At 45.0% G+C, this 14,219-nt stretch overlaps 1 long non-coding RNA gene across 2 annotated transcripts; it reads right to left on the bottom strand.

Moving 5' to 3' along the window:
• Nucleotides 1-2,990: 2,990 nt before the first annotated feature.
• Nucleotides 2,991-13,420, bottom strand: LOC114598030 (uncharacterized). 2 transcript variants are annotated; one of them, XR_003706951.2, is made up of 3 exons: nt 12,806-13,420; nt 11,354-11,514; nt 2,991-3,910 (listed from the first exon to the last, which is right to left on the bottom strand). It is a non-coding gene; the product is annotated as an uncharacterized LOC114598030 (long non-coding RNA). The 2 variants fall into 2 exon arrangements; XR_003706950.2 differs by lacking the exon at nt 12,806-13,420 and adding an exon at nt 12,293-12,453.
• Between the last annotated feature and the right edge of the window lie 799 nt (nt 13,421-14,219).

Below are 14,219 nucleotides of genomic sequence, written 5' to 3'. Positions count from 1 at the left end.
ACTCGCTAGACGAAAGGGTTTTCCATTTTTTGAGTCGTTCCGCAAAACGAATTTCCCTATGGGCTTGCTTCGCAACACGAAACGTCTTGCGAGTTCTTGCGAGTTTGTTTCCTTTTTCTTAAAGCCGCTAAGCTGTTAATAGCCGCTAAGCCACTAAGCCTGTTCAGGGAAGTTTTTAATCTGTGATATTTTACTGTATCTTTGGTTTCTATGGAAGCCGCCCAGAGTGGCTGGGGAAACCCAGCCAGATGGGCGGGGTACAAATAATAAATTATTATTATTATAAGCCGCTAATAGCCGCTAAGCCGCTAATAGCTGTGCTTCGCAAGACGAAAAAACCACAAGACGAAGAGACTCGCGGAACGGATTAATTTCGTCTTGCGAGGCACCACTGTACATCATTTCCGTATAATTTTCTTTCAAAAGAGAGCAGTCTGTAAATTTCAATTTTACTTTCCACAATTTTTCCCAGTCCTCAAATTGTCCTATACAGTATCTTGTGCCCATTTGATCATGACCGATAAGCTTGCTCCATCTTCTATGTGACAGGCCCAAGGTCACCCGTTGAAGTGGAAATTTGAACCCTGGTCTGCCTGGTCCTAGTCCTATGCTATTCCCCTACTGCACATTAGTTGACTCTGTGAAATAACATGTACATTGATGAACAACAGCAGCAGAAGCAGCTACCTATATGTGCAACAGAAATAACATGCACATTGTTTGAGGATAACGGGAGTAGTCACCCCAACATCTGGAGGGGCACCAGGTGAGCAACTAACCGATAAGTTGGCTAAATGTTGCATGCAGCTCCCATTGGAGCTAAGGCAGAAAGGTGGATAGTAAGGCTATCGCAGCAAGAGCTCAAGCTGCCCTCCAACATTTTGTCCTCAAAGAAATGCTGAAGGCCCTTTCTGCCCACAGCAGAGATCAACGAAGACTCTGAGTGAAGCCTGTGCAATTTTTTTCCCCTCCCTCCCCACCTCGCGACACATTGGGCACGTGGAAATTAATTTCACTGTGGTTTGTTTCTAACGTCCATCTCATTGTACAGAGCAAAATCAAAAGACTTTTTAAATGTGGGTTAGAGGTGGTTTTAATTAAATCCCCAGTAGCTCAAGCTGCAGGGATGTATTAATCTCCCCCCTACGCACACACTCTCAAAAGTAAACAACACGAAGGCCATATTTGTTAATGGAAACGTCCCTGTTATGTACTGAGTTGAATAGGATCCAAAATGCAGCAATCTGATTGGTCCTAGAGCAATAGGATTCAGAATGCAGCGGTCTGATTGGTCCTAGAACAATAGGATCCAGAATGCAGCAGTCTGATTAGTCCACAGGAGCCACCCAATCCAGCTCCAGGTGGAAGTGAATCTGCAAACTGATTGGCCTACAGGAGAATCCCGGAATTAGCCAATCACATGGGGCCCATTGTGTAAATAATGTATATAAAGCATACATTCTGGAGGAACCTTCATTCCTCCTCACCACTATGAACTGAATAAAGAGCATGAAATCCATTCTTGACTCCTAGTATATTTCAGTCCCATTCAGGTGGAGGAGTTCCACCAAGTATTCATTTTACTTGGAATCACTCTTTTTCCTGTACTGTGAAAAAATCTCTCACTTTTTCTCCTTTTCTCCGTCCCCTCAGTCATTACACCTGTTTAGACGGGAGAATGTCTACCTGCGTGGCCTTGGCATGACTTTTCCTGAATCATCCACCGTCTCTAAGGGATACGATGACAATCCTTTTCGTTGTGGCTGCTGCTTCTGGCCTTAAAACTGTTGGCTTAATAAACGCTCTTTGAAAAATATGCAAACAAAAAATAATGAGTAAGACAAGAGCTTGAGGCCTGGCAAAAAGGAAGTCCTTTCCTCTTCACACACTTTGTGCACTTATCCTCTGGAACTCATTGCTACCAAATGTGGTGGTGGCCGCAGGATTAGGCCCAGTTTAAAACTAATACATGTGGGTGTATAGCCAAAGCACACAATGGAACATTCTGCCTCTCCTCTCCTAAACCTCCCTAAATCTGTTTTAGGGTGTTCCCCAAGCCTCGGGAGCAGATCTGGGGAGACTGTGGGTTAAATTTCTCTAATATTTCATGTTTTTATTTTTATTTCCAACCTTTCCAGTAAATAAGGTAAAAGACCACTGGATAGTTAAGTCCAGTCAAAGGCGACTATGGCGTTGCGGTGCTCATCTCACTTTTCAGGCCAAGGAAGCCGGCGTTTGTCTACAGACAGCTTTCAGGGTCATGTGGCCAGCAGGACTAAAATGCTTCTGGCGCACGGAGGACCATGACGAATGCCAGAGCACATAGAAATATTGCTTAGCGTGGTGGCTAGGAGATTAAGCAACAAATCAAAATTAAATTTTACTTCTGCCATGAGCTCACTGGGTTGCTCAAGCAAGGCCCCTCTCCCCCTCTCCAACCTGGAGATAATTTCACTGACCTACCTTGCAGGGTTGCTGGAGGGATTAAAACAAGACAACCAAAGCAACAGCCAAGGACCCTTGTACCTACGGGACCGCCTCTCCTGGTAGGCCCCGCAGAGGACCTTAAGGTCCACAAATGACAACACTTTGGAGGTCCCAAATCACAAGGTGGTTAGATTGGTCTCAACTAGGGCCACGGCCTTTTCAGTACTGGCCCCGACTTGGTGGAACGCTCTGTCACAAGAGACAAGGGCCCTGCGGGATTGGACATCTTTCAGCAGGGCCTGCAAGACAGAGCTGTTCCGCCTGGCCTCTGGTTTGGACTCAGTCTGACCCTTATGTTTCCCTCCCCTTATGGTTTTGATCTATGGGCTACTACTAAAATGAGGCTGCATTTTAAATTGTATTTTAAACCGTATTTTAATAAACTGGTTTTGTTTTTGTTTGTTTGTTTATTTCCCCTGTTATGTTTTAATGTAATTTTATTGGTGTTAGCCTCCCTGAGCCTGGCTCTGGCCGGGGAGGGCAGGGTATAAATAATTTTTTAATTATTATTATTATTATTATTATTATTATTATTATTATTATTATTATTTTGGTAGAACGATAGATTCCTAACCTCATGGGAAGTGTGCAATTCAACCTCTAAGCTGCCTGGTTCACTGGGCGTCTACCTCCTCCCAACCCAACATGCACTTTAATGTAGCCCTGATCCCCTAGAGAACTTTGATTTACATGGAATGATTCTCGCCCCATGTGTACAAAATAATTCAGAACCCAGCTCATTTGTTCCCCTTCTTGCTTATTTGCCAGTGCGATTAGGCTGCTTGTTTATAACAATAACACAAAAGGGAGGGGGGAGGAGAAGCCTGCCAGATATTTCTTCCTTTCCTGCCACATAGTGTTTTCTGCCTTTGCAGTGCATTGGCAGAGCCACCGTGTATGTGGAGCTCTACAGGAATGCAGAAAAGCCATCTGTGGGAGAAAATTACTAATCACTAGCAATTGCTAATCATTCTCTCGCACTAAGCAAATCCCGCGGGGAGGATTTCTCTTACACACAGGGACTTGCAGCACCCCTGGCAGATGCTAATGCCACAGAAAGCACACAAGCAGCCTCATATGCACTTGGCTGGTGCCCCCCCCCCACCCCCCTTTAAGGTTATATGATCAAGGTGCGTGGGCAGAACAAACATGCAAGAGATTAGAAAGTTTCTGGCATCCTTTCAAGCAGAAAAGGGAAGGGGTCTCCACAGCAATATTTATTAATTAGTATTTACATCCCACCTACTAGTGATTGAGGATGCTTACAATATACTTGCAATGAAATAGATAAGAGTTACTGGGAAGGAGGGATGTAAGAAGGCATCGTTTTCCATCCCGCCATCTACTAGTTGCATACGGCGTTGTTTCTATTCCACTGCATCTCTCCTTCCATCAAAAATTACATTATTTGCCTCACTGGCTGCTGTAGAGAAATTATGTCAGTAAGTTACATGGTTGTTATGTTATTCTGAGCCATTCGTTTCAAGGCATAGGAAACACAATGCAAATCCAGGGGAAATGTGTCATTTATAGACCGAAAGCAACAACTGCAAATGCTAATTCACTGAACTGAGCTCTGTTGCAAACTTGAGGTGAATTAGCAAACTTGCTAAAGGGCAGGAAACTACAAGAAGATGATGAAATAGCTCATGGTTTCAGCTGTCTCTATACTAATGCACAGAGTATGGGAAACAAGCAAAACAAATTGGAGCTTTTAATACAGGATGGCAAATATGACCTATTAGGCATTACTGAAACCTGGTGGGTTGAGAAGAAGAACAAGCAAATAATAGGTCCTCTATGTGGAGAAGATGGAGAAAGGCTAATGGGTGCAGAGGCAAGGTGGAATAGCTCACACCTACTTTGTCACTCTCTTCACCCAAAGGAATGCATTGCCCAACCTGGGGATAACAGAGTAAACAATACAAGGAGGGAGCTGCAACCCCAAAAATGATGGTAAGGGAACACCTAGCTACTTTAAATGAATTCAGATCTTCAGGGCCTGATTAGCTACACCAAAGGGTACTAAAGGAGCTTGTAGGTATGATCTCAGAGCCTCTGTCTATAATCTTTGAGAATTCTTGAAGAACAGGTGAGGTCCCTGCAGACTGGAGGAGGGCAAATGTTGCCTCCATCTTCAAAGGTGGAGGGGAGATCCAGGTGCCAGGGACTCTGACTAACATTGGCTATGTCAAGAGTTGATGGTGGGGGTGTGCATTCATATCAGATGAACTTTCAGGAGGATGCCAGCATTATCAGTAGGGGTAGTACCTCCAGTTGAAATGTCTTGGGGGCACATTACTCTCATTAGAGAGAGCCAGAGTGTTGTAGTGCTTATAATGTCAAACGTTAACCTGGGAGACTTGGGTTCAAATCTGAAACCCAGTCATGAGACACACAGCATTGGTGGCAGAGCTTAGAGTATTCCATCTTTGAGTTTGTGGAGGGCTTATCTGAATCCTGCCATGATTACAGCCATAAATTATTGTTGTTGTTGTTGTTCAATTTATAACCCATCCTTCCTCACAAGGGTGTCCAGGGCTGCACTCTTCACTTTTCAAAGTCAAGATATTGTAGTTCCTGAAGGCTTCTCTATAGTTCCCTAGTGAAAGGTGCAGATGTCAGAGCCATTAATTTAATGTTCTTTGAAGCTGAAGTATATGTCACAGGAACGTGTCAGAGTTGGAGGCTAAAATCCAAAATGTTTAAAAAAAAGGTCCGAGGGAGTTTTGAGGTACTTGCATATAGCTAGAGAAGAAGAAATGAAGTCTGGATTTTATTTTACTTTTAAACGGCGGGCCAGAAACAGAAGGGGCAACTGCAAATGGGTGTGCTGTGGCTTTGGTTCGTGATGCTATTTTTATTGTGAAACTCGCATCCCGAAGCACATATATATTTTTTTCAATCTTAGTAACTCTGAGATCTGTTTTCGTAAAGTAGAATTGGAGAGCCCCTTCCTTGCCTGTAATGTTCGGCAAATCATTGCTCAATTTGGGATTTTCCAGTTGCCATGGCATCGAATGCTGTGTGGCAAATCAAGTTGTCAAAGTGAGTGACAGTTCTGATGGGACCCTCTTCTGTCTTCCAGGCTGGAGCCACAGGCCTAACCAGACCTACTGGGCTGGTACCCTTTCGCCGTGTGAATTAACGTGCATGGAGAGAAGCCAAGACCACTTCACCGGAGCGAACGTTTAAAAATAGCTTCTCTTATTAAGCTAATTACACTATGCGCAAGCATGACAAAAACTATTTCCTCAGCTAAATTTACCCTTTCTTCAGTTGCTCAAGCTGAATAGCAGGGTTTTGAAATCTGCGTGAGAAAGGGTGAGCTTTACATGTTGTTTGTCCCCCCCCCCTCGCCCCGTGTGTGTTTTTCGCAGGTTTTCAAAACTATGAGGTCAGAAAAACCTGCTAGTCTTCCATCGTTAATGGTTGTGCAAGTGCGCCCCCAAGTGGCGAAAGAAAGGTGCAACCATCCTTTTTAACACCTTTATCATTTTCAGTGCCTGTAATTCAGAGTTTCGCCATGTGAGAATACAGTCATCCCACTAATAATAATAATAATAATAATAATAATAATTAGTTATTTATACCCCGCCCATCTGGCTGGGTCCCCCCAGCCACTCTGGACGGCTTCCAACAAAACACTAAAATACAATAACCTATTAAACATTAAAAGCTTCCCTAAACAGGGCTGCAGGGACACGGGTGGTGCTGTGGGTTAAACCACAGAGACTAGGACTTGCTGATCAGAAGGTCAGCAATTCGAATACCCGCGACGGGGTGAGCTCCCGTTGCTTGGCCCCTGCTCCTGCCAACCTAGCAGTTCAAAAGCACGTCAAAGATCAAGTAGATAAATAGGTACTGCTCCGGCAGGAAGGTAAACAGCATATCCGTGCGCTGCTCTGGTTCGCCAGTCATGCTGGCCACATGACCCGGAAGCTGTACGCTGGCTCCCTCGGCCAATAAAGCGAGATGAGCGCCGCAACCCCAGAGTCGGTCACGACTGGACCTAATGGTTAGGGGTGCCTTTACCTTTACCTTTAAACAGGGCTGCCTTTAGATGTCTTCTAAAAGTTTGGTAGTTATTTTTCTCTTTGACATCTGGTGGGAGGGCGTTCCACAGGGTGGGCACCACTACCGAGAAGGCCCTCTGCCTGGTTCCCTGTAACTTGGCTTCTCGCAATGAGGGAACTGCCAGAAGGCCCTCGGCACTGGACCTCAGTGTCCAGGCTGGATGATGGGGGTGGAGACGCTCCTTCAGGTATACTGGACCGGGGCTGTTTAAGGCTTTAAGGGTCAGCACCAACACTTTGAATTGTGCTTGGAAACGTACTGGGAGCCAGTGTAGGTCTTTCAAGACCAGTGTTATATGGTCTCGGTGGCCGCTCCCAGTCACCAGTCTAGCTGCCGCATTCTGGATTAATTGTAGTTTCTGGGTTACCTTCAAAGGTAGCCCCACATAGAGCGCATTGCAGTAGTCCAAGCGAGAGATAACCAGAGCATGCACCACTCTGGCAAGACAGTCCCCAGGCAGATAGGGTCTCAGCCTGCGTATCAGATGGAGCTGATAAACAGCTGCCCTGGACACAGAATTGACCTGTACCTCCATGGACAGCTGTGAGTCCAGAATGACTCCCAGGCTGTGCACCTTAGGTCGAATGTTCTCTGAGAACGTCCAGCCGAGAGTAAAACTATACGCCCCTTTTCACACTTTCCTTGACAATGTTACCTGCTTCGTTGAGCCTAGTGATGGTGGTCCACTGGTAGCCGAAAGCTTCCTTCCTACAGAAGCTCCCCCTGTATGGTGCTGCGTCAGGACACAATAACACTTGGAAGAGGCTTTGAGTGTTCTAGCTGTAGGTTGCAACAACTGCGAACCACTATTGTTATTGCTTTCCACGACATCCCGCTCGGCTGCATCCCCTTCCAACTGTCAGTCAGCCAATCTGGCCCTGAACTACATTGTCTTCTAACCTGCCTGGACCACCTCCACCTAGGGAAAGGCATTCCTCTTTCTTCCAGTCTTATTTCCGGTTTCCCACATTTGCACATCCATTTGTGGTTTTTATGCACCCTTTAGCCTAATATATGCATTTTTGCAAACATTACTTGTCTGGAGAACTGCTTTGCAAAATTTGGAGAAGCAATTACCATATTTTTTGCTCTATAAGACTCACTTTTTCCCTCCTAAAAAGTAAGGGGGAATGTGTGTGCGTCTTATGGAGCGAATGCAGGCTGCGCAGCTATCCCAGAAGCCAGAACAGCAAGAGGGATTGCTGCTTTCACTGCGCAGAGATCCCTCTTGCTGTTCTGGCTTCTGAGATCCAGAATATTTTTTTTCTTGTTTTCCTCCTCTGAAAACTAGGTGCGTCTTGTGGTCTGGTGCGTCTTATAGAGCGAAAAATACAGTATTTCAAACACTGGCCGTGTTTCATTTAATTGTATTTTCCAGGAAGTGCAAATTAGATAGGTTCGCCTTTAAATGAATCAAATTCCTCCCGCATCCCTACCTCCAGCCTTTAAATCTTGCTCCCATCTTAATTTATGTCATCTTCCTTCTCCCACTTACCCGTATTTTTCGCTCTATAAGACGCACCAGATCACAAGACGCACCTAATTTTTTGCTGCTACGCAGTGAAAGCAGCAATCCCTCTTGCTGTTCTGGCTTCTGGGATAGCTGCGCAGTCTGCATTCGCTCCATAAGACGCACACACATTTCCCCTTACTTTTTAGGAGTGAAAAAGTGAGTCTTATAGAGCAAAAAATACGGTATCTCCAGCACCACCTCCAGCACCATCAGTTTCCCCAGCTGATGCAACTAACCTACTAACCAACCATCTAACCATCCTCTGCTTCTCTCTCTATTTCCAGTCTTTGCTCCCTTGGTCTTGCCTAGTACTCCATTAATTTCATTCCGCTCTTCCTTTGTCCTAATCTTCCTAAGACATCCGATTGCCCAAAGCAAATCACCTTTCTTTGCAGTCGCAAAGAATTTTGTGACCTAGCAAAATGGCCGTACTTGGCAAACAGGTTTGGCACGCAGCAGAAAGGGAGGGACGTTGAGGGGAAGGGCAAGCAAGAATGAAGGCTCTCAGCAGCTAAATTTCTGACACGCTGTCCAAGGTTATTTATTTAAGGCATTAGGCGTGACATTCTTCAATCTAAGCGCTGTTCCACATCACGAGATTAGGAGGGATCCTGATAATCCACACAAAAAAATGTCTAAAGGCTTCTGAGAAGTGTCCATCATAAGAGCAGGAATCAAGTGACAGGGAGGATGCTATAGGAATGAGAACCTAAGCGTCCTGCTGGGTCAGGCCAAAGGCCCGTCAAATCCAGCATATCTGTTCTCACAGTAACCAACCAGATGTCCATAGGGTGCCTACAAGTTGGACCTGGGTCCAACAGCCCTCTTCCCACTTGCAATTTCCCGCAAGTGCTATTCAGAGGCAAACTGCCTTCTTCCTGATGCAAAAAGTGAGTTTGCTATGCTAGACCCACAACTGTTCTTCTCTCACCATCATCGGTAGTCAGAAGATGACAGACCAGTATCAAGTGTGTACTGATACTTAAGTCTGGCTCTTGTGGGAATAGTATTTGTATTCTTTGGGAGATTTCCTAGGCCCTGCAGACTCTGCATTTGACTCATGAGGACCCATTTCCTGTTGCCTGCTGCTCCCAGTTCATTACTCAACGCATTGGCAAGCATCCGTGGGGCAGAATGTTGAAACTATTCCAGTTCTGCTCTTGACATTTGACTTGGATGGATCCTTGAAAAAAGAAGCAGCAGCAAGCAGCACTTCCCATGCTTCTTTTCAGCCTTTCCCATGAGGACTGGAAACCTTCTCAACATACGGAAGAGTTAAGTAACCTTTAACAAACATCCTCCTTAATAGATTATTCTGGTCTGACCCTACATTGTTCAATGATATCAGCTGTTTTTCTTCTTTCAGTCCTGCTATTTTGCTTTTCCTGTTATTGTGATTGTAGTAATTAATAGGTTTTGTCTTTAAAGGCATTGATATCAAGTATGTACTGCTGTTTTTAAATGAGTTGGGGTTTTTTTGCATTTTTATATTGCTTTTAACTGTTTTATATATGTTGTTCTACTGTAAAACGCTTTTGGGTGCAGTATTTATTATTACGTTCATGTCCCACTTTCCACCCAAGAAGCTCAAGGTGTTGGACTCCCTGCCTCTCCACATTACTGCCACAACATTCCTGGGAGGTAGGATGGCCTCAGAGTTGGTGACCGGCCCAAGGTCACCCAGTGAGTTTCATGGCCAAGTGGGGATTTGAACCTGGTCTCCCAGGTCCTAGTTTGATATGCTCACCCTGTGTTTCTCCAACGTGGGTCTGCAGCTGTTGTTGGACTACAACTCCCATCATCCCTAGCTGGGATGGTCAAGGATGATGGGAGTTGTAGTCCAACAACAGCTGGAGACCCGTGTTTGAGAAACACTGCTCTAACCACTACCCCACAGTGTCAGTGTGCCAGTGAATATCAGTTGTTAGAAAGGATCACAACATAAGGAACAACTGCACATTCACAGCCCAGAGGCATCAGATTGGGAGAAGCAAGAATGCAGAATGCTAGACGGACCTTTGGACTGATCACCAGAATTCTTTTTCAGTAAGTTAACTCTGCAAAAAAAAAACCTCTGCAAACTGTGTCTCAGCTTGCACAAAAGGGTCTGGCTCACAATGTTTTTGTGTGTTTCAAAGTTGCTTAATACTGCTCAGTGTGAAAGACCGAACCGGTAGGGAGTATGGCCCCACCTGGATGGCAGACAAGGAGGGCGTGGTGGGTCTGTATTGCCCTAGATGGAGCTGGGTGAATGAGCTGGCTGCAAATTATGCTCAAAGCTGCCAGGTATTTTTTTGTAGTCCAGACGTTAGCCTTGTAACAAGCGGTTGGCTGGGGATTATCTGTGTTATCTGTGTGGCTGGTGGGAATGCTAAAGAGAGAATTTTGTATGGGGAAGACTGCTAGGAATGTATCTGGGACAGGTTGCTATGGGGGAAAGTGGGGGGTGCAGCTTCTATCTCAGCTAATGATGCTGTTTTGTGAAGTTTTGCTATATTTTTGCATTTGATTTTTCTCTGCGATGTCTTCATGTTCAAGAGAATATTCTATTTTCCAAACGTGTGTGTGATTTGCATTTGACCTTTGTCTGTCATTATTTTGCTATTTTGTCGTGTTCTGTTTTATTCTCTAAGTTCAGTTGCGAGCTGCTTTGAAACTTAGTTATCTTTTAATTGGGCATTTAAATTATTTTAATTAACTAACTAATTAATTAATTAATTAGTACCAAGCATCTGAGGGGCATCTTTAGGATGGTCCTGTTGGAGACAGGTTGTGTGTGTGTCAATCTTGGCTGCTAAATTGAGTCTCCAAATGCCCTAATTGCCAGCCCTACAAAAGAAATAACAGTACACAAGATTATCATTTCATTTCTTTAAAATGTGTATATCATCTCAAGTGCCTTAGGACTGAGAGTGAAACTGATAGATGTTATAAACAAGTAAACTGTAAAAAAAAAAAAAGGTCTCCTTTGTACACAACTGTGTCATGAATTCCTATTTCTGTGCATCTGAGACGCACAATCAACCTGGAAATATCAAATTACTTTAGACAGTCTGAAGGGGGCAGTGGAGTGAGGGGCAGCTCTTAAGTCAGTTGCCAAAAGTTTTTATTAGTTTAGCCACACCCTGCTGTCAGGTGGCCACTTAAGCATCCCAAAAAAAGAGGACAAAGAAGGATACAGGTTTGTGTGAAATTTGCCTGTGCTAATTTCTGTATGAACATGGGCACATTTATTAGTAATGACAACTATTTAAACAAAAGGACAATATATCTCACCATAGCAGGGAAGGCTGTGGTCAGGTGTGTGTCTGCTCCATCTGCTACCCAGGTGCCAACTCTTTGATGGGCAACCGGAAGACCCCTGCTGATCTCGCTTCTTATGGTTCTCACTCTTTAAACTTGACTTGGACCAGACACCGCTTCTCATAAGGGGACTCCTGCAAAGAAAGGGCTGTCCTTTGACGGCATTTCAAATAGAATGTGCAGCTCTGTGAAGGAAAACATGCAAATATCCAGCCCTGAAGGCGTATATCCAGCAATGTTAGTGGGACGCGGGTGGCACTGTGGTCTAAACCACTGAGCCTAGGGCTTGCTGATCAGAAGGTCGGCAGGTCGAATTCCCGCAACGGGGTGAGCTCCTGTTGCTCTGTTCCAGCTCCTGCCAACCTAGCAGTTCAAAAGCACGTCAAAGTGCAAGTAGAAAAATAGGTACTGCTCCGGCGGGAAGGTCAACGGCACTTCTGTGCGCTGCTCTGGTTCGCCAGAAGCGGCTTAGTCATGCTGGCCACATGACCTGGAACCTGTCTGCGGACAAACGCTTGCTCCCTCGGCCAGTAAAGATGAGCGCTGCAACCCCAGAGTCGTCCGTGACTGGACTTAACAGTCAGGGGTCCTTTATCTTTACCCAGCAATGTTATAAATAAAAATACACGTGCAAACACACAATTTTCACAAATATGCATTTGTATTGCATATACACACGTGCACACACACACACACAGAGAGAGAGAGAGAGAGAGAGAGAGAGAGAGAGAGAGAGAGAGAGAGCATCACTGAATAGCACTTCAGTTTGTAACAAATTGGCAACACCAAACCCTACTATAACTATTAGGGCAATTTAGGGCCAGGCTGGCCTGACATCTGCACTCAGCAGCCTCAGGAAGCTATCAGGATCCCAGCATGCTCTCAGAGACCAGCAGAGATACCTGCAATTACCTGCCCAACACCCAATCCACAAAATGGTTGTTGCTGTTGTTTTTGCCTAGCCACCATTTCTTAGGATGCCCATAATATGGAGTTGCACTGAGGCATTGTGGGAAATTTAAATGGCAGTTTCCACTAGGGGCTGCCCAACACTAATCAGATCGCAAGATCTCACCCCCCCCCCAAAAAAAACAACAACACACACACACACACGAGAGCACAGCGCCCAAAATGGCTGCCATGCTCTCACGGGTATGACATGGCGCACATTTCCAAGGAGTGATTGTGTGAAGCGGGCTCTCCATTCCTCTCAGGCTGCTTCCCTCTGCTTCGTCAGGCCTTGAGAGTAGGCTGAGGGGAAGCCCTTGTTGCAGCCATTATCTCTGCAAAGGAGGCCGCACGGCAGATAACTAGAAGCCCTGGCGGCTGCCGGCTGCCGCTATTAAACCGCGGCCTTTTCATGAGCCGTGAGCTGAATTCCTCCTCACCCAAACCAAATAAAAAATAAAAAAATAAAAAGAGAACCTTTTATTCATTTCATCATTATCAAGGGCTGCCACATTCAAATGATTCCTCTGGCAGTCCCTTCATTTCCAGAGGACGTGCCTCAAGAAGGGATTTGGAAGCCTTTTGATTAAGAATAAGAGGTGAATGACACTCGCAACCCGAGCACGGCTGCTATCATTACAATGTACTCTCACTTCCACAGAGCCACCCTGCGCTCGCTCTGTCTCTAGGCCGCCTTTCATATAAAGCCACTGTACGGTGTGGCCTAATTGAAGAGAAATATCTTACAAAAACACACACTCACTAAATTCCCCACAGATTTCGACGAAGGGTGGGTGGGGCGTTTTTTATTTATAGACGCGCCTTGCTTCAAGCTGTGTGCTTGTAACAGAGTTAGCACACAAACGTGTGTTTTCTGGTCTACGTTGTTTATCTGAGGCCTGCTTTCCATACACGAGAAAACGAAGTCTTTTGCATTTATTTCCTGTCTTGAACTGAAATGAATGATCTTCCTTCCAGTTGCGACCCCATGGTTTTCTACATTTTCTGTTTCTAATCCTGGATTATTAGGGCCACGATCTCTTCTTTAAGCCATCATAAATTGACATAAGAAGCCTGAGTCAAAATCATTTGCTCCATCTCAGGGACATTTTAGTACCTAGATTCATCATGGCGATATATGTGACGACAACAGATGAAGAAGCTGGAAGTAGCAATGGACTGAGGCCTCCTTGCTGCTAAACAATGGTGGTGGGGTCTTCTTTCCCTGTGTTCATAAGGTGCTTCCATTACAGGTTTCTAGGTCCGTCTTTTTTCAGGCAGTATCTTCCTGTGGAACCACGTTGTTCCTTAGAAGTTTATTGGGAGAGGGGGTGTCCTCACTGAAAAGATGGGTGAAACAAGCTTCCCTGAATGAGAGCTCGTCCATCACCACCAATCTTCCTCTGCAATGTGCAGCAATAGCAGCTTGTGGGATATCTTCCAAGTCATGCCCTCAATAGGCATGGCTGATGCCTGGCCCTTGAATGTGTCCAATAATCCTCTGCAACACACTCAAGTCATCGTGGAAAGTATTTCCCGAGGATGGAAAATGCATTACACATTGTTGTACGCCACCCCAATATTCAAGTGGTGCAAGATTCCAGGTGTTCACCCAGGGTTCGTGTTTGCTTTAGATGATGATGATGATGATGATGATGATGATGATTATTATTATTATTATTATTATTATTATTATTATTATTTATTTGTACCCTGCTCTGGGCGGCTTCCAACAAAGATTAAAAATACATTAAAATGTCACACATTAAAAACTTCCCTTAACAGGGCTGCCTTCAGATGTCTTCTAAATGTCAGGTAGCTGTTTATCTCTTTGACATCCAGTGGGAGGGCGTTCAGCAAGGTGGGCGCCACTACCAAGAAGGCCCTCTGC

The sequence above is a fragment of the Podarcis muralis genome, chromosome 6 (genome assembly GCF_964188315.1).
Source record: "Podarcis muralis chromosome 6, rPodMur119.hap1.1, whole genome shotgun sequence".
Lineage (NCBI taxonomy): Eukaryota > Metazoa > Chordata > Lepidosauria > Squamata > Lacertidae > Podarcis > Podarcis muralis.
The sequence above is the reverse complement of the archived record's forward strand: the minus strand, read 5'-3'. Positions and strand labels throughout refer to the sequence as shown.